Source organism: Ischnura elegans, chromosome 9, assembly GCF_921293095.1.
Source record: "Ischnura elegans chromosome 9, ioIscEleg1.1, whole genome shotgun sequence".
In the NCBI taxonomy this organism is placed as follows: Eukaryota; Metazoa; Arthropoda; class Insecta; order Odonata; family Coenagrionidae; genus Ischnura; species Ischnura elegans.
The window spans coordinates 81233215-81255178 of record NC_060254.1 but is presented as its reverse complement, the minus strand read 5'-3'; the positions used below and the strand labels follow the sequence as shown (position 1 = coordinate 81255178).

The 21964-nt window shown below is 38.8% G+C and overlaps 1 protein-coding gene across 1 annotated transcript in view; it reads right to left on the bottom strand.

Moving 5' to 3' along the window:
- The window catches only part of LOC124165591 (somatostatin receptor type 5-like), a 264040-nt gene that overhangs the window by 106012 nt on the left and 136064 nt on the right, over nt 1-21964 (bottom strand). The window lies entirely within an intron of this gene.

Below are 21964 nucleotides of genomic sequence, written 5' to 3'. Positions count from 1 at the left end.
GGGGATGATGGACAGCAGGAGGCGCGGTAATTATTAATTCTAAGATTGAGGGGGGTGGTGCATTGGCCGACATAGAAAGCGGGGCAGAAATTGCAATGAAGGAGGTAAATGATATTGGTGGACGTACAGGTAGTGGAGGGGAATATCGGTAGGCATTTAAGTTTGGGGAGAAAAGAGGGAGGGGGTGGAGAGAATATCTTGCAGGTTTTACGCCCGGGACGATTGCAAGGTGAGGGTGTGGAAGAGGTGACTGACTGCGATTTTTGAAGAGGGCGGGTGGCTTTAAATATGGTATTTAAATTCGGTGGTCTCTTAAATGTGATCCGAGGAGTGGAAGGGAAAATCTGAGAGGTGGATTTGTGTTTAGAAAGGATAGGGTACTAGTCCTTCAATATGTTCTGTAGAACGTGAGCACCAGGGAAGTAGGTGGTGAGCTGAGAAGGAGAGCAATATTTGTCCGGGCGGGGTTTATTGGATATACGGGGCTTTTTTCTAATTTTATTTATCAAATGTTTTTCGGGGTAGCCGCGGTGAAGAAGAGAGGTGTGAAGTTTGTAGAGGAACTTTAGAAGGCCTTCAGAATTGTTGCAAATTCTGTGTCCCCGGACAAAGAGGGATTAAGGGATGGACCGCGAAAGTATTGGCAGGCCAATGGGAATTTTAGTGTTTACACCTATAATATCACCAAATTTTTGGAAAATTAAAATATTTCTTCTCTTTTAATTAATGCATGAAGGTAAAACTTTGCAGAAACTCACGAAATAAATTATTACCCGAGTTCACCCGTAATAGAGGATTATTTAATTATTAATTTTTCAGCGGGAAATTGATGATCAATCCAAAACGTAACCATGGCAATGAAGTAGGCTGACTACCAGAGATACGACGATGATGTCCCGAGTGAGATGATGTCGGTCTCTGCTGAGTTGACATGATTATATCTGAAGACTTTACTGACATTGCAGTTCGGCAATATCAGGAGTCGTTATATCGTAACAGAGACCAAATACGCGACCAAGAGAAAATTAGGTCACAAGAATGTATCGGCCAATAGCAGCCCCAGCAAAGGTCGCAAGTAACATGATATCGCTGTGTGGATCATGAAAGGGTTGGTTAATATTTCATATTATACGACCTATATTTTAATGATGCTCTCCCTCGTGGGGGCGCTAATAGCGTCAGATGGGAAAATTATAATATATAACAAGGATCAACTTCTTTATAAAATCTTGGAAGCCGCAGCACGGGTATTTGTTTTAAAGTTTCCACTATAGTTTAGTTGGTGTCATTAATTTTATATAAACATAATGCTGTTAATTTAATGGAAAAAGTAATGCTATCAGGTGTGACATAAGGCTGTGAAAGACATTTGCATTACTGGCGCTTCGCGGAGTTTCCATATGTTACTGACTCATTGTCCTTAGGGAAAAGGAGTCCTCATTCCATCTTTGTAATCACTACCATTCAAAACATGCTATGAAGAGTAACTTTACTTCATAATTGGTAGGAATAACATCTTTTCATTAATTAATAATTTATTTTTGCAAACCAATACATCTTCAACCCTTCCATCGATACATTTCGTTGATTTTTTTGGGACCACGTATACTCATTTTATTTTGAATCAAAAGAAGGTCTTTTCATTTATAATTATATTTAATAACCTAATTTGTATCATTCTCCATATTCTGCATCTTAAATAGCATTAATATAAAAAACAAGTCGGAGATACGATTTTTTACAGTTTAACTTGGGAATATGACGAAAAACCATGTGCGACGCGTCTGCCATATTCAAACGTCAAAAAACGCTCAATATTATCAAATGTATGGAGATGTGCAAGGAAGTTGACAATGAATTAATGGAAAAGGTATTGCTTATATAAAGATCAATTTGGTCTTAATTTAGGTAGGTACTTAAATCTTATGATAGTCCTAAAACCTATCGACAGGTTTTCCACCATATATATATTTTTTTGGTTTCGTAATCTGACATTTTGTGACATGCGATTGATGGGATGTTTAGTTAATTGGTCTCCGCCATGAAAAGCCAAGTTAAGGAAACTTATGTACTCACGCTCGACCGATAATTTTTGGTTACCTATTGTAACTAACCTTACGATACTGACTTAAAATATTCAGGGTATATGGTAGATGCTAGACAGCATTGCCATTGCTCTCAAATTATAAAATTTAGCTTCAACATTTTCTCAGATTTAATTATTTCAAGTATGCCATGGGTACAAATGTCGACCACCTTATTCTCTGCGAAAATCTGAAGTCTCTTCACTGCATTGGAGACCTGGATTTCATAACTAATCCAATTAAAACATACATTTATTCAAATTTTCAATACAAGCCATTCATTATGCGTCATGCACATGATAATCAAAGATGCCTGAAGTATTACAAAAACTTTGATGACGATCTTCAAGATGTTCTATGACCTAAAAACATTTGTACGCAATTTACCTTTAGCTGCTATGTAAAAAAATAATTGTAGAATCTATACATCCACCCAAGTTCGACAGTAGACCTCTTTAAAAACTCAGGAGTAATTATTTCGCATGACAATAGAGAAAAAAACTGATATGCAAAATAAACTTAACAAACAGATGCCTACACGTAGACCTCTTCAAAATACTTGTAAATTAAAACAAAAATTAGAATAAACATAACAATTATCTAACCAATACTGATCCATTGCTCAGAGACGTGGATATTGAGCAAGAAAGAGAACAAATCATTGATAGTATTCGAAAATAAGGTTTTACGTTAAATTTATAGATCAACTTATGAAAAAGGGAGGTGGAGAAAAAAGTTCAATAAGGAAATCAGTGAACTCTACAGGAATAGTGATATCATTAGACCAATTATGGGCAGAAGAATAAGATGGGTTGGCCATGTGCTACGAAATGAAGATGGAAGTAAAATGAAGGAAGTTCTAAAAGCAAACTCAGGTGGACTAAGACCTAGAGGATGACCAAGAAAGAGATGGTAGAACCAACTGAAATATTATTTGGAGAAGGTTGGAGCTTCAGAGCAGGAAGCAATGGACAAAAAGAGACTGAGGGAAATTGTTGGGGTGTCTAAATATCAACTAGGACATAAGTGGCACAGGGATTGAATGAGTGAGTGAGTACACAGTGTACGTTCTGAAAGTAATGCAACTGAATTAAACGCGCCTCTCCTATTGGTTGGAAAGGGATCAAACTACTTGGAGGTGGTGCGGAGGACGCTATGCTTTGCTGCGAAGCCAGACTCATTTCTGTACAAGCTGTGGGAGCGGAAGGACTTGAGTGATTGTAAACCCCAGCGCGATGACTATGTGATGAAAGAAATGGAATCAGTGATCGAGCAAAGTAAGATAAACAGAAAAAATTAAGAAGACGATAAAATCGATGCATGAGGCTAACAGAGACTTTTTTCTGTACTACTACCAAGTTTTGAGCAGGTTAAAGGCCCTACAGAAGGGCTTGGAAGAGATTCACGCTCAAAAAGGCAAGATTAGGTTACAGTATTCTACCGATTAAGGTAGGTTTCCAAGGAGTGCCAAAGAAGTGATTTGGGAGCCTCCCTTTCCTTCCAGCACTGCCTTCTTTAATTCACTGTATGGCCTACTCCCTTTCAGTCTATCTAAAAATCCTATTCTTTTCTTTTCCCTCCCTCGTTTCCCTAACATTCTACCCCCTAACACCATTTTCAACATCCCCTCCCCGCTAAGTATTCGCTCCATCCATACATTCTGTCTCCTCCGTACCTCATCTAAAAGCTGCCTCTCCTCACCCACCATATCCAGCACTTCGTCGTTCCTTCGAACATTTTACCCTCTCCATTCTTCTCCATACCCACATATCGAATGCCTCCAAGCTTCTTTCGTCTTCTTTCCTCAATTTCCACGTTTCCGCACTGTAGAGCGCTACACTCCAGATCAAACTCTTCACTAACCTTTTCTTTAAACTCTTACATAACGATCCTCACAGGAGCTCCTTCCTGTTCATGAACGCCTCCTTTGCTAATGCAATTCTCTTTCTATGTCTTTACTACTGTATCAATGAGCAAATAAGAAGTGAAAGCAAGTTCGTCTTTTTAGACAGCCAAAGAGTGATATACAAGGAATTTGTCTCTCGAGGATAGACATTTAGCGCCGACTGTCACATGGACGTGTGGGAAAAATCGGAAAAAGAGTCATCAGGATGAGAAAAGATATGTCCGCTACCTGAAAACTCCATCTCGACCATGCGCTTGACACAACGCGCTCCGAGTCCGCGAGTTCCAGGCAAAACACAAGGTTCAAACGCTGCCACACTTCCCTATAGTCCTGAAGCTGCCCCAGGAGACTTGTTTCTGTTCCCTCGGATTAAATTAGCCGTGAACCCATTTATTGTCCATAGGAGAGATTCAATCGAAGACGAAGACCTTGCGAGAGGTCTTCGTCTTCGATTGAATCGTCACGACCCCGAAGAAACCTCCGAGAGCATGTACCGGTTATTGCAGAGTCGCTGGAAAAGATGTGCAAATGCCCAAGGACAGTACATTGAAGAATTTAAATTGCTTGTTCAAATCTGTTCAATAAATTACTTATTAGAAAAATAACCGCGTTACTATCGGAACCCACCCTGTATACACTGAAAATTTCAACCCATTCTAACCCAGAGCTGCTTCTGGTAGAAATTAAAGTTAGAGACTTTTCATTATAAAAATGTGAAAATTTTCTACTCAATCATAATTATTGTGGCAGCTGCGTATTTCGCAATTAAAATTCACAGTACATAAGAATACGTAGTTTCAATCTTTCCTGAATAGAGCTGAAAATGTATGGAAAAGTTTCACAAAGTTAAGCCGGAAATAATCAGTTAAGTATATAAGAATTTCGATTTACATTTTTATTTGTCTATATATGTATATTCTTGAGGAAAACGCTTCTAGCGATGAAACGTAGATAAATTTTAATACTTAAATAAATATTTTTAGTGTTACTGAGACAGCATTGGGTTATAATGGGTTAAGGTGATTTCTGAAGTTTCACCAAGAAATACGCTACCAAATAAGACGCATCGCTCCTTTCCGACTGGTCAGGAAGGTGTGATGTGTTGTGTGAAAGGGTATCGCTGGACAAGGGTAGCTCGGCTCCTTCCCTTGCGCCCCCGAGGTGGCAAGGGGGATGTGTCGTTCGGAGCATGACGGTGTCTCGACGGTCTCTCAGAGTATCCGTCCACCCCTCCACGCACATTGAGCGTGAGGCGGGTAACGGAAGGGAAGCAATGCCTTCTTGCTCCTCTCTCGCAGTCAGTGGTGGTGTGGGTTCAAATGCCACCGCTCGTTTCGCTCGTGAGAGCGAGCCAAGGGGATGAGAGGAGGAGGGGCGGAAGGAGCATTCGACCTCGCGCGTCGACATTTGCCTCGCGACGCGCGTGGGTCGATAGTCGAGGGGGGTTGGAGGAGAGGAATGGCGGGAAAGGGACAGAGAGGGAGGCGAGTCGGATTGACTGGCGGCGGAGGCGGTCGCGGTGGCGGCGGCGAAGGCACAAAACGGGACCCTCAAATGCCCCCTCTTCTGCTGACCACACGCTGTTTGCACGCGCGATTGTGGAGTGTTTGTCCTGCGAATCTACGAACTCTTCGCACAATGGACGGTGACCGCGTAATTTTTACTCTTCCCGCTCAAGAATGGCGATTTTCGGGACACCGCAAGGACCGGCTATCCGGTGTTGCAATGGCACTGCTTTGAGGAGGCCCTATTACATGCGAAGGGAAGAGAAACCGGTGGGTACAGGTGATTTTGTTTTCAAAACAGAGTTAGGAATAGAAATTAGGGAAAGATATCAAACGAGATGAACTGGATTTTTAGTAGTGCATTTGATTTTGCACTGGATGTCACCATAAAAGTCATACTCGTATCCATTGGCCACCAAGATTTTGTACATTTCTTTTATCAATTTCTGTAACAAACTATCTTTAGAAAAAAATCACTTTTACCCCTTGGCTTCCCACCCCCTTATTTGCTAAGCAAAGATGCGTGAAACGCCAGAAAAAATCTTGATGATAACCTTAAAGATGATTATGAATTATGACTGAAAAACAGGAAATGCTATGCAGTACCGGACAACCACCGTCGAAAAATGTTTCACACTTGTTGCTTCAAAACTACCTAAACAGGGAAAAGACAGCACTTAAAATGTGTATTTAAAAGACCATCACTTACTTACTTTTCAGTGACCCATGAATTCTGAATGAGTTAATTGTTAACGGAGTTGATGGATTTATTTGGTTATTGATACTTTTTACCATTTCGTGTTACAAGAAGAAATTATTTTTTTTCATATTGCTATATGATTAATTTTTTATCCCTATAACTATTGACAACGCACACCATGTAATTTAATACTATGTTCTATTCACTTTTATCCATTGGCTTCTCACCCCGTTATTTGCTAAGCTAAAAACATGTAAGGCTAAAAGGAGTTCAGACTCCTATAAGAATAAATGATTTTGTTATTTTTGTTATTGTTACATCCCATGAAAAGGTTGATTTCTGTTGATACTTTGGTCGCCAATTAATCGGTTCTCAAAAATGTCCACAGGCGGCGATGATTGGAGTGCGATCCACTTGTCTCCAGTATTTTGCAGTACAGCGTTTGCAATTGTGGGGCATAGCATAGGAAAGTTAAGGATATGATAGATCACATTATAAGTATGAATTTAAGTAAAAGGAAAGAATAAACTTTAATAGGCTCGCTTATGTATTTGAAAAATCATGACCAGGGTTTCACAACATTGTTACATCGCCATTTACATGGTTACCTGACGATATAACCAGGTTAAGACCCGGATCATGCATTTACAAATTCGTTTGTGAATCTAACTGTTTTCTTCCATTTTCCCTATGGAAAAGTTTCACGAAGTAAAGCCTGAAATAATCAGTTATATAAGAATTTCGATTTACATTTTCATTTGTCTATACATTTAAGTACCTATATATGTATATTCTTGAGGAAAACGCTTCTAGCGACGAAACTTAGATATATAAGTTGGATCTGAGGTTTCCACGGCGTTTCTTCATATCAGTCTCGGCTTCTGGGTGTTCCTCCGCGTGGAGTTTTTATCAGATAAATATAAAATATTATATTTCAGATAAATGAATAAAAAATAACGAGATAATTACACGTAAAGACACAGAAAAAAGGAATACTCACAAAATGTATAGCTTCATGTATAAACATAATTTATCGTGAATACAGATTTAGGTTAATAACACTAATTATTCCTCATTTCCTAGTTAAAATCAGATCGTTTTGCCTCTGAGCGACGCGAGTGGCGACTTTTGTATTCTCATTAAAATATGCGGTGGGTGAGAGGCCCACTCGAGAATCCTTCATTATAACATTTTTACGCTGGTGAATGAAACTGTTTCTCTTTCGCCTTCAACCGGGTTTGAGTTTGGTCCAAGCCAACGTTTCCACAACTTCATTCCGTGAAGTGATGGTAGAGTATACAGTCGATGCTTCTTCCGACGCTCAGTCTCCGCGGACGACAGCAGAGAAATCCGTTAAAACGTCAGCATGAAGCTAACTTCAACTCATTATAATTAATAGTAGCGAGCGTAACTTTGTGGAAATCCTTTACCGTAGGACTTACTTCAACTCGATTTGAAGCCCGAGAGATTTCATTCCACTTTATTGACTGGGAAAATCTGAACTCATTTGCTGTCCACTGCGAACGAGACCTGGATTTCATAACTATTCCAGCTTACAATTACTTCCCTCAAGATTTTCGCGATAAGTCATTCAATATTCGTCGAACATATGATAATCAAAGATTCGTGAAACATCAGAAAAAACTTGACGAAGACTTTCAAGATGATCTATGACCTAAAAACACGATATTTTTATGCAATTTATAGCCAGCTGCTATTCAAAGAAATGTGTATGGAATACCATAGAAATTCGCAAGAGACCAAAGCTATCTTAAAATGAAAGTATCTCCACCAAAAACTCCCTCAAATGTAAATGTATACCTCGACGGTATTCAAATTTCTCGCCAAAAATGGAGTAGGATACGCTAAAATACATGAATTAATAAACTGATTTCTTCAGTAGAAGTGATTTAAAGGGATAGACGTGAAGAGAGTAGGAGAATTGCATGCATAAACAAACCAGGCGAGAGGTAAATGCCTCTTAAAGTTTGTGCTGTGCTTGGTATTTCCCGCTTGAAGAGTGATGACGACAACGCAACTGTGAGAGGCTGAGATATGGTTCTACCAAGGGAGAAGACTTTTTTTTGTGAAAGATATTCTCTCCGGTGGACAATATGGGGGACGCGGGATATTCCCTGTGGACCGCCAGCTCGGGTCAAGTCCGGGAAGACAAACTTCGCAGAGGATAGCGTCGTGGGGGAAATCTCCGGGAAAGAGGGAGTGGTACCAAGGGTGAATCAACCCTTGGCTATATCTTGACTGCACGAATCTCTCAAGTTGCTCCTCGATATACTCCACTGAGTTTCGCGAGCTACTCATAACTATTAGCGCAAATGTTCTCCACGAGGCGAAGTGGAGGCTACTCAGCGTACTAGAGGAGTTTTCGATTTCCGCAGTGCTCCGTAGGGGAAACTAACTCATATACCGGAAGCGCGGCGTTAGTACCTATTTTGGTACTCCACTATCTAGTAGCAGTACGATGTTGAATTACGGTCCAGTAACATGTTTGATATTCGTAATTTTTGTCATCCTAAGTTTATAAATAAAAGTATTATTATCAACGACCCATTACCTAAATGCTGTTCCATTCTATTAGACCTTGCTAAAGGATGAAATATGTAAAAAAAGCAACCATTCATCATTTGAACCACGAAGTTTTCGCAAAAAGTTTTCTTGGGAAGTATTGGGATAAATGAAATTTGTTTTCGATGCGACTAATTATACCCTAAAGAGAAATAGTATCAAAAAATCGTCTTAGTTTCATCTACTGGAACACAAAGTACGAAATTCCAAATAATATTTGCAATCTAAAATTGAAAACAAATATGGCTCTTTAGACATCATTTCTCTGCATCACAAATTAAGTGATGATAATTATCTGCCATTATGCATAAATACGGTAGAGCAATAAGAAAGTTAGTTCAAATATCAATTGAATGCCTAGCTATGTCACTGAGAGATTAGAAGAGCCTTACTGACATTTAAAGTTACCCCAGATCAGTATGCCCCCACAAATCTACTTCGTTCGTTTTTAGATTCACAGTGCCGTAAGATACCTCAAGTATTTTAAGTTTCATGAACGTATATCCCGTAAAAAATGTGACATAGAGCAATAGCGCAACTAGGGATAGGTTCTGGGGGGGGGATGGGATGGCCTGGTGTGGTGAACCCCCACCCCCAGGCAACGGAGTTCGGGAAAATTTTTGAAAAATTTTGAAATACATTTTACATCATTTTGGTACTAAAAATTTAACTCTAAGCAGATGCAGTTATTACATGACAAAACTTGATAATAGTCGTAAATAATTTTTAATTTTCTCTGAGGCTTTGGGGGGGATCTATCCACTTATCCCCCCATAGTTACGCCACTGACATAGAGGGTTAAAATGTATGGCATAGTCGTTGTAAAAATGAGAAACAAAGGTTCCCAATTTCCCAATTAATTTACCTCTATCAGGCCACACGGCGTTGCTCGGGAAGGATACTACCCAGAGATGTGGGAAACTTAGAATTCATAGTCACACAGCAGGAGTTTTAGGTACGCTGAACTGCAAACAATTGAAAAAACGAATTCCGTGTACCGCGCACGGTATCAGGTTATATCCCGCTCCACGAAATTGAAGGCTATGTTTGTTTGTACGTGCGGGGACCAAACTCGTCGTGTGAACGTATAACACATGGAAAAGATTAGTATCGAGAGGATTAATAGTTAAGTCTAGTATCCTTTGAGTTATGTGTTTGCTTTGAGAAAGTAAAAAGGTGTGCCTGCCCGGCAGTATGTCTAACGGCAGAAGTTGTATGATGTGACATGAGAAAGAGTAATGAGTAAATGACGTAACGGGCGTATCGGACGCAGTGGGAAGTAGCACTACGGAGTTCCGGAGCATGAGATGCACCTATTTACTACCTTAGACTGCAATCCATGAACCGTATGGAAACCCATAGCGGATTTATGTGCTAATATGATTGAAGGATGGAGTCACAAAAGGTGCGTTCCATAAGCAATGCAACCAAATTCATAACAAATCAAGAATTGCAATGCAAAAAATTCCCGTGAACCGGGAATCGAACCACGGACCTTGGCTTTCCGGGCCGCTGCGCAGACCATTACACTATCCAGGTTCTTTAATTCCCACGGCAATTATACCGAGGCTCATGGTACTAGGTGTAGTGGTCTGCGCAGTGGCCCGGAAAGCCAAAGGTCCGTGGTTCAATTCCCGGTCCAGGGGAATTTTTTCACATGGCAATTCTTTTATATTTCACCGCCGTTCACGCGGCAGGGTTAGAAATATTACTCATAAAAAATCATTTATTGACTAAATTCGCACAAATAATCAAACACCTTCTACATAGCACCATATTGCGTCGATACACTTCATGAGGCGTTGTTTCTATGCCTGGAAGGCATCCTGGATCTGTGGCACAGCGAGGGGTGGGTTTTGAGGGATAAACCCCCCCAGAGCTCAGAGAAATTTTTAAGTTCAACCCATTTTACTTAATTGGATTAATATTAGTAATAGAATTGTGTAAGGATGAATAAAATATCCCTCAGAAAGCCGTAAAATTAACCATTTTGAATCATTTATCTTTGAAATTCCGCAATTTATTTATCTCGCACCTACCGATTACCATAATGGGTATACCATACCCCCACACACCCCGGTGCTAGGTGCACCTAAACCCCCCCCCCCAGCCTAATTCCTAGCTGCACCCCCGTCCTGAATAGCCTTTAACGGAATGTTCTATAGAGCCGAGGTAACATGGGCCTGGATGGTTTCAATCATGTCCCAATGTTTTCCTTTCATGGCTTCTTTCTACCAAGGAAGCCTAAAAAATGTCAGCGGGAGTCAGGTCAAGACTGTAGGGAGGCTGGGGAATCAATTGGGTGTGGGTCCTGGCCAGGACGTCGTTGACAATGAAGGAGCTGTGACTCGGCGCGTCGTCATGATGAACTTTCCACGCGACGTTGATGCCGCTTCGGCAGCTTACGACCCTCCTCTTCAGTCTTTTGCGCTCTTCCAAGTGGAAAACTGAATTCACTGAGGTCCCGGTAGGCACGAATAGGGTGGTTTCCTATTATTTTTTTTATTGCCAAAATCGAAAGATTATTACTACTAGAGTACGTTCTTCACGCTTTTAGATTTTTAAATGACGATATCTATTTTTAGCGATTAAATGAAAAGTGAACATTTTCAAGCGCGCGTAAACGCGACGACTAAGTATGAATGCTGGGAAAACGCCGTGTGACGTCATTCTGGTTTCCGCTGTCGGCGTGTGAGATGACCTTGATCGAGGCTCTGAGCGCTGATAGGACGCAGGATGCTAGCGGGTAGCTGAGTACCTTGCTGGCTGGTAGCGCTTGGCTTAAAAAAGGTGTATTAATACCTTATAAAACGAAGAAAACTTTCCGACCTTAGCCAGTTTTAATAGGTGATTATTAATACATGTTTCCCTGAGCTCTGTGCCTCATGCATGCATTGGTAACCTCAGACAATGTATAACTCCTATCCTCTCGTGTAGAAACTAGGTCCCTGTGACGTCACGTGGAGTGGCATCGCATGGGCGCCAATCTGGCAAACAATTCGTATATTGTGAATACATTAATGGTGGGTAACGAATCGCAATCAATGCATTTCGTTTTCTTTGATGAAGGAAACTACCTTATTCGTGGTAGAAAAAACCTCTGACGTCATAAAAATCAAGTTTTGACCCTGGTTGGTTCCATGAATTTGAGGTTGACGGTCGTCCACTGCGAGGTTCGTTCTGCGTTGATCTCCTCTCGGCTGGCCCTCCGTGAACAAATTGTGCCATCGAATAACTTTCCTCCCAAAAAAAATCTCTCCAAAGGCCTGCTAAATTAATGGATACGTTTTTGTGGCGGATTTCCCAAGTTTAACGCAAGATTTGATTACGTACCATTGCTCCAAAGAACGCCTCATTGTGCCGTGTTGCATGAACCAAAATGGGGTTCACGGGAATGCGTCCTGACTCTCCGGCAGCTCGCAGCCGAATGAGACCGGTCGCATTTTGAAGCTAACATACCCCCAGGGGTATTACCCCCTCCACCCAGCCCAGTAAGTTAGAACACCCTACAGCGAAGAGTTGCTCTAGGAAAAATTAGGTCACATTCCTTATGGAACGCACCATGTATGGTAATACTAAAGTCTATGGAAAGTAGTTTTATCAGCTAGTTTTTACAGATAAGTAACAGATAGATAACAGTAAGATATGCAGATAAAAACGACATAATCTATGGATAAAGTGACAATACGTATGTCCGAATATTTCTATACGATATACCATTAAGCCTTGTAGAAATAACCTTGTTATTTCATCCATGAGTAATATTTAAAGTAACAGATTACTTTGATCCTCAATGATTATAATGGATTAATAATAAAAGACGCTTTGTTTCTTCCACAAGTTTATAATAATTTATATTTTATTAACGGTTTCGGCTGTTATACCATTATAATTTTATAGTATTTGATAATGGTGTAATAGCCGAAACCGTTAATAAATTAGAAATTTTTATAAACTTGTGGAAGAAAAAAAGTGTCTTTCATTATTGATATGGAGCCCTTCCACCACGTTCTTGCTTCCAGTTTCGATTTAATTTGATTTAATGGAATTATGATGAAATATGGTACGTATAAGGGGGAAACCTCAATGAGATAAAAAGGTATGCATTACGACTGTTCGCATTAAGTGACATTGAATGTTTTCGGGTGATAACTGACCAATGTCTTTATTTTTAATTCTCTGCGCCGTTCACTTTAATCGGATTCAGAATTCATCATCCAGCACAAAAAATCACGGCATTGGATTAAAAAATGAATATATTTCCACGGAAGTCGGCTCAAAGCTATAATTTTTGTAAGCTATAAACGAGACATCAATGCAGATTTATTACTGCCATGCAAATATTTGATGATTAATGCGAAATATTCCCGATCCGATTCCAAACTGCTTCCATTAACTTATGAAGTGCCCCCCAGAGTTTGTGAATGCCATTCTACAAAATTCTCGCATCGATATTGCTTGATTAGAATTGCTTTATATCTTCTACATGGTACTTTATTATCCGCTGAATTACTTTTTGGGAAATCTGCCCACGACTGTTATGCAAAATTAAATATAAAAATTTGTTTTTCCATTTTCATATCAACGCTCCAGGTATTATCTGTTTGCATTTGACGCTGACCTGGAATTTAATGAACATATGGAACAATGAATTTCGAAAACGATTTGATAATTTCCCTCGCGTCCTGCGTTCTGAGAATATTTTGCGATGTAATTGAATTATGGACACTATTTACTGCAAAAAGACTGTATTCGAAATTGTTTTGTAATATTTTAAATAAATTAAATACTATCATCATGTTGACACCTCTTATAATAACAAAAATTAAAAGTTTAAGTACTGCATTAATTACATCAAAAGAATAAATTGTCCACGGGTCTAATATTAATAACACTACACTTAATATTCATATTGTCAGACTTTAAGCTCAGTATTAAGTGAATTATCAAAAATAATAAAAGTTTTCAGTTTTGTGTGTAGTGCTTATCATTGATTAAGCAGATAATAGTAACAGATATGCATAGATTTACTTGTTATTGTATAAAAAGGGATAAATGAATGCTTTATTTTGCTTTGAGTCACACATCAGGTGACGGTAAATTTTTCACATTGTCATGTGATGTATTTTAGCGACTTGTGCATATTAATCTCATAGCTTTTATCATCAATAGTCCACAAAATTATGGCTTTGTTGGTAATGAGATAATTTTTTTTCGATTGCAAAAACGCCCTTTTAAATATCACGCCATATGATATCATAAAATTGGAAAAACCAGCTTTCTGGTGAAGTAGAACAACCTGCAGGGACCCGTGGCCGCTATTCTGCTGCAAAGTAGAGTGGGGGAGCCAAAATATATATGCACCGGTACCGCCTGCTCTTGACCTCAACATGGAGTAATATGTTAAAAGAGTGCCGTATTTTCTCTATGCTTTAAATATATTCAGTAACTGTATCTAACGTATTCAATTCAATAATTATTAATAAAACACAAGATCTACTATTTTACCAAATCTATCTTATATACGATACGAAAAAAGTTGCTCCCCTTGATGGATTCAACAAGCTTAAGAATGTAATTACTGAATTATTCAGAGGCTTTAAAGTGGGTTCAACCATAAATAGAATAGAGTAATGCACATCGTGCACACAGGGTAATCTGTTCGCTGTTGAATTTTCCCACTCCGATGTAAGATTTACAAAGCAGATTCAAAGGCCGTAAGCCTTTTATTCCCGTGCAACGCAATCAAAAACACTAAAATTTGTAATAAAACAAAACATCTAGTTTTTTTTCAGGAATAAGTCTATATTAAATCATAAAATACACGGCAAGTGCTGTAAGTGTTCTTTAAAAACTCCAGATCTCATACTAAGGATATTGTTTCTCTTGAAAACTCATTGAAGCGAATAAAATTCAGGTTGCGATACTCTGATTTAGATTTTTTAGGTGGCTTTGATGAAAGTTCCTCTGTTTTTTTTACCTGTCTTAGATCATTACAATCCATGTCGTAAAAATATACAGCTAGTCAGTTATTACGTTTGAGCAATAAATAAGGAATACCGGTGAATAAGAGGTTGGGAGAGAATTAAAAGCATTGATTATGATTAGTCATTATAAATTTTGATGATCCATGATGAATGATGTTCATAAATAAGAGACTTCTTTTCAATAGAATCGCGTTGAAATGGGGATTTTTGGCGTGACGACAAAATTTGAAGCATCTTGCCATATAACGTAAAGGAGTTAAAACTTGAGCCTTTACATTTCGCTTTAATACGAGGGACGTTTATTTTTCAATGTCCGATTGCTCAGCAAAAACAGCAGATAAGCGACATGCGGGTACTACGCAGGTAGGGCAATTGCACGTCCTCCGCACCACACGCCCAAGTCATTTCTGACCGTAAGTTGTTAGTTTAAGGTCAGTACCAATCACATTAACTACACTGCCTCAATTGATTCTCCCGCCAAGTGTGCACTGTGGAATGGTAGCCAGAAAACTCGCCGAACGTCTTCAACATTGACATGTCTTGAGCTTTACACCGATAAAAGAGAAATTTTTAATGCACTGTGGTTAGACTGTAAAACAGTGTGAAACATTATGCCCATTCCCATTATTCAGACTTCCTTCTTCCATTAACTCCTATGCCAAATGTGTTCCAAATTTTGATCCTTTTTATTCATCCCTCACCCAACTTGCACCATCACTATCGTAATTTTCCCCCTATTCCTCGCACCACCCGATGACTATTCTTTGTAATTTATTTGTAAATACTGTTGAATATTATTTGTTATTGTTGGTTACGTTGCTTAATATTATGAAATCGTTTCTCCTGTTATTGTAGTCCTCTGAAATTGGCCTCGTGCTGTTTTTGGATTAAAAATACAAATAAAAGAAGAGACATGCTGACTTCTGGAAGTGTTCTGATCCATGAAAACGCCCGTCATCTTGGTACTGAAGCAGCCCAACTGCTCTTTGAGTAATTTCAATGGGACATTTTCGATCACCCGACGTGAAATGCCGTCCTAGTACCGTGTGACTTCCATTTTTATGCCGTAATGAAAATGTGGATGGATGGAAGCGTTTTCAAACGGACGTTGAGCTTCAGGACAAAGGCAACATTTTGGCGGCATTGGCGGCAACATCCTATGAAGAAGGTGTGATAAAGCTTGAACATAGTCACTACCAATCGCCGAGGCGATTATATCCAAAGGACATCACCAGTGTGCTCAATATTCAGCTATGAAATAATTTTTTATCATTAATTTCTTCTTCTGTTCATGGCCCATCGGAGGTTGAAAAAAGACGTCCCTCGTATTTAAGCAAATGTAAAGGCTCAAGTTTTAACTCCTACACTGTCGACCTCGTATATATAATGTTGAACAGGCGCGGAACCAGGATTTTGTTCTGGGGGGGGGGGGGGGCTCAAGGATACCTCGTAATACAAAACGAATGCAATAATGATAATGGAACCGTATTAGAAACCTTGCATATTTTTTGGGGTCTGGGGGGGGGGGGGGAGGGTGGGGGGAACGTGCCCCCGATTCCTAGATTCTCCTAAGATGTTGAAACATGTTTTACTTTTTCTAAATGTACAATTAAATTATTTTGTAGGAAAATCAATAATATTATCCGATATCATTAACATCGAACGATAATTCGACAAAATCTACGTAGATTGTTACCTGCGACACAAGGGTGAGCAACATATTACACTTTAATGACGTTTATTTGGCCTGTACGGATTGGTAATAAGTTTTTTCAGGTAAAGAAAAGTTTTTCTAATTCTCAGAATGACTCGCAAGAATAAACTCAACAGCCATTTGTTTGTTTCCTTCACCGCTCTGACGTCAGCAGCCTTCTCGAGGAGTGCGGAGACTTAAGCTAGCCAAAGAGTTTTCTTTCCCACTCTCCCTTCCCTTGTTCCTTAATCTCCTTTGATCCCCCACGCTTACTGCTCGTTAAACTTTCTCCAGAACCACTCGTTTTCAGCTGAAGTATTAATACACTTCTGCCCACGTTTCCCCATGATTCCAGAAACGCGAATCAGTTGTTGAACGCAGCCAAAAATAATATGGCGGGGAGAAGTTTCAAATTGTTTCCCAAGAATGTAGCCCCATCCATTTTTTATTGTAATATATCATGCTATTACAACAGCATTACATAAGTTTAACCTATTAAATTGAAAAAATTAAAAGTGCTTTGGCATATTGGTTTTTCCTATTCTCCATTATTAAAACTCGAAAGGAAAGAGAGGTTACTGTCTAAACATATTTAATCTTTTTCAGACCTTCAAAGCTTTCATTCTGCGTAATCATGCAATGCAGAGAAAATTTAACGAGGAAACAAATGAATAAAACTATACGTTCAGGGTTTCACGAATGTGACCATATTGTTTTCTGGCAAAAATTGATCCAACCAACGTGACGTAATTGTAATACATAAGAGTTGATTACGACGGTGTGTGATATAGCCGACAGATGCCGCCTTTTTTAATGTTGTGAGCGAAATGCGATGTTTAACGGCTAAAAAATGGCATTTAAGTCTTGAGAGGCTATAAAAAAGAAATGTCTTTTCGTCAAAAATCTCATTGCATATTTAAAATCGTGATTTGATCCCACCATATTACTTACCCTTCATCGTGTAGGAGCCCATAAATCGTTGATGTAGCCAAAAATTGCATAATTCTAAATATTTTGGAGATGCTCATAGGATATACTCATTAATTAGTACTGGGAAACTTACGTCACTTAGGTCGTAAAAAACTATCCTTTTGATCAACGATCAAACTAATAATTAACAACGTTTAATTAGCAGTAAAAATCTCCGTTGTGTACACACATTTACTATTTACACCAAGATTAGTTATTCAATGAGTGACGTCTATGGGTTATTTACCGAATTACGGCGTGATGTTATAATCATAAAAAAGTGATTCTACGGAAGTCACATTGTATCATCAGATCAGTTAGCATAGCTGGAAAATCACGTGAAAAGAAAACAGGATCAATTTATTGGAGGGAGGCACTACCGTACATTTCACCAAATATTAATATTTACACTGATTATATAAGTTCTAAGTAACATAATTTTATTCTCGAGAATAAATGGGCGGAGATTTAGTGAATGGATTTTTATCTGCAAAAGTGCTTCGAAAATAAATTGCATTTTTATCACACAATAGTCATGAGACCGAGCGTAAGAGCATTATCTACTGAAGAGGCCTTAAAAAGTGAAAAAAGGCAAAAATGATTTTAAAATTTTTGGGACATAATGAAAAGGATAATTATGAGAGAGTAGCAGGGAACGCAGAAAATACGAGTAAAAATAAATTTGATTGAGAACTTTCTGATGCCCTGAGCTGAGTGAAACAACGGATGATGAAATCTGCGGAAAAGGGACAGAGACAAAACATCGATGAGGAAAAAGGGAGAAATCGGCGGAACTTAATATAAAAAAGGGAATACAAAAAAGTTGTGACGCATGAGAGAAAAACAAAGACCCACGAAACCAGGAAAAAGAAGTTACTTTGTAAGACAATGCGAAATATAGAAATCTGACGTCCGGGGGATTGGATAAAGGTAAAGAGACAAGTCAGAGGCAAATGTTGAGAAATTAAAACCAGCTGGCCAGTCAAACCTTCGTGGAGTTAATCCTGCTGCAGCAAGCTTCACGATCCTGATGTCAGAAATGGGTAAAACACCATTATGGTGAACAAATTTCAGAATTTGTTGGAAAACGTTCTCATTACTGCAAAGTTCAGAGTAATGAGGAAAAAAAATGTAGATCAAAGCAGGGAGAAAAATGTGGTAGCGTGCAGTTCTGAGGTGAGTTAATAGGGGTATCAAATGAAGTCGATATGCGTAGTAGGAGTAATAAATGCGCACGAGTTACTTGTTTTTTTCAGCAGGACAACGAAATTTTGAAAATAATATTGCCCGCCTTAGAGTTTTTTGAATTATTTCCAAATTCCACTCTATCTCTACCACCATAAATTTAATATTTTATCATTGAGTAATTGCTGAAATTTCTTTACGTTAGCATAATTTTTAAGCAAATCTTATATCTGGTAAGTACATACATAATAAATTGGCTCGTTTTATTATTCAATAATATCAAGTGAATTTAAACAAAGTATCCTTGAGAAGACGCAACCAACAAAGATCTGTCTTGCCGGCTAAAACGGGCTTTCTGAAATGTGACAATTTAAAGGCGTTTTATTAACCATTTATTTTGATAAGAAGTAATTTTTTTGCCATCAAAAATATGTGTCTTTATTGCATGAAATGTTTATTTAAACGGTAATTTGAAAAAGTAGCAAAAGCGTGGCAAATTACGATATGACAAATTCTCAGATTAACGGTACATTGGGAACTGAGGTGGCTGCGAAGTTGCTGTGAGCTTGCGATAACATTGAAGCCCAAAAATTCTCAAAATTCCCGTTAGTACTACGGAAACGGGCAAATTGCAAATTTTTAGTCGCTAAAATAATTTAATAATAATATAATCCTGCTTCGCGAATGCTGAATTTAATTAATTGATTTTACTGTTGTCAATTGTGATCTTCTTCGTTGATAATATGGTATTTGCTGACTAATAATACCTATTCTTTAAGAAGTTCGTTCGTTAGGATGATAACAATGCATTCTCATCATATTATGCTGACACCAAAGATCCATAATTTTCAGTAAAATGCACAAAAAATCAGTCTCTCAAGAGTAAAGAGAATTGCGATTTCTAGTATAAATAAAAAAGTCTCTTCTATTCCACGCACAGGTAATTATACGTTCCCCATAGGTTCTTCAAGAAAGATAGAGAGATATAAGTGTGCATTTTATTGTGGGTACGTACCATTTTAAACCAAAAAAATAACAAATACTCATATCTTAAAGTCAAACAATGTTACTGGAATAGAATTAACTATTACTATTAATGGAATTAGTGAAAAAGCGATCTTTCCAGACGCTGAAAGAACGTCGGGAAAAGTAAATGAGTTGATAAGGGAAAATATTTGCCCCTACATCAAAACTATTTTCATGAGGAATCATGAGGAGCATACCTTAGACCACTAGCGTCACGCGTCTTATGCACCGTTCTGCATATGCGCAAGCCTAAACAATTACCTCAAAACTGTCATGAATTTCGAACACATTAAGAGTGACGCCAGAGGTTCGAGTTGACGTTTGAACCAATTGCCTTAACAGTAAAGCACAACTTGACATAAAAATCTACGTCATAAATAGAAAGTTTTCCATTATCATCTTGACCGTATGCGCTGAGGTCGAAAAATGATATTTTTCATCCTTACCTTACCTGCTATAACTATAAAGCCACTCAAACCTTAGAAGTTTTTTGCCTCGCCAACAACATCTGGCTTTCATTTCTGATCATTAATCCAGTCCAATTCTGTTCCAACTCTACTCAGGTCTTTTACGATTTGGTTACTTCAGTAATGCAGTTCCTGACCCGGTGGCGATCCCGAAAACTCTCCACGCAGTCCATTAGCCGGGAAAGCACTAAATCTTTCTTCAATAATGTCCATGTGTCGGTCTGCCCAAAGATATTTCGCATCCTATCCTGACTCAAAGAAAAAATTGATACGTCTGTGCCCAAATAGGTTGGGTAGAGAGAGGACACAGGTAATATATCGAGGAAAAGGTCGGAATGCAATGAAAGGGGGCAGAAGTACCGACCGAATAAGTTTCTAGCTCCACGCTCGAGATAGCTTTTTATCTTTTGGCACCCTTTCCGCTTTTCGCCGAGTCGTCGTCGGCTGCGCCGCCCGGCGGTGATCGAGAGCGTAGCTGCCTGAAGCCTGTGTGTGACGGGAGGTCTATTCTCAAGTATGGCCGCGAAACGGAGGCTATGAGAAGTGGATGTGCAAGGGTGCCCGAAACCTCCTTCGGACGAAGCGATTCAGGTTCGTGCCAGGGTATGTGCCAGCTCATTCATCATCAGCGCGTTAAGGGAGGATGCGTCCTAGTTAGCCTGCAGTACATGCTAATCGGTACCCCGAAACAGGGGGAAATATCCTCGCCATAGAGATAAAGGGAGACTGAGAATAGGAAGTAGGTACTTATATTTTTATTGTATGGGATTTTTTTGGCGGAAAATTTCTCTGGTCATCTTTGATCTTCGAATATTTTGAAATCATCGAGAGTTGGCCCACATTTCTTCAAACGAGCTCAAGAGTGCCGATATTCCGAAATATATATTTAAAAATGTTCCGTACATCAACAACTTTTATTAAAGTATCATTAAATGACTACTTTCACCTGTTACATAAATCAAAATCACAGCATTTCGCACATAAGTTTGGCCTGCGAGCATGCGCGAAAGATTTCGCGAACCAGTTTAATTCATGCATTACTTAGCGTGCAGCTATTATCGTCAATTTGAATGAAGCCTAATGAAAGCATTTTAATTTTATATTTCATGCAAAAAGTGGTAATGATAATTAAAATATTAATTTTAGAATATATAGCTTGTTACTATAATATTATGTGGAAAAGCACCGAAAAACAATTGTATGATGTTTTTAACAATTTTTCAAAGCAGCTCAGAACGGCTTATCCTCTGAGATTGGATTAAACGATTCAGTACACATGGATGACTATTTTTACTAAAATTATTGATTGCATTATTTTAGTCCCAAAAGGATGTTGTTGCAGAAAATTCGAAATATAGTTTAAATTCTTGCAGACTCTTTTTATGGATGTCGTTACCTAGCGATTCCGCACCGTGAAGTGCCACACGTTATCGTCGCTTTCAGCCATTTGGTATGGCTGTCCGCTTGGTTGTGAACTTAGAATGGCATAATCTGTTGGCTTTCTTACTGTTACTGGCAAAACCCAAAGCAGAAAAGGCGAGCCTTTGGATAGATTTTTCATTTCAGGACTTGCGAAATGTGTTTTGATGTTTCCTTCTATGGAACTATTCCTCGGAACCGAAATGTATGTACAATGTACATACGTATATGAAACCGAGGAGCTATACGAAAACATCCAGCATATCCTTCGCAAGGATTATCTCAGAGGTCGGCGTGGTTGTTGTGTTTTTGTTTGCATAGATGTTAGGGAAGCTACGGAGATGGAGAAATCTCTTCGGGGCTTGGCTGGACGCGGTGGAAAGAGAAAAGAGCGTGAGAAGAAAAAAATGAAAGACGGTAAACCGTAATCTCTTCCGAAA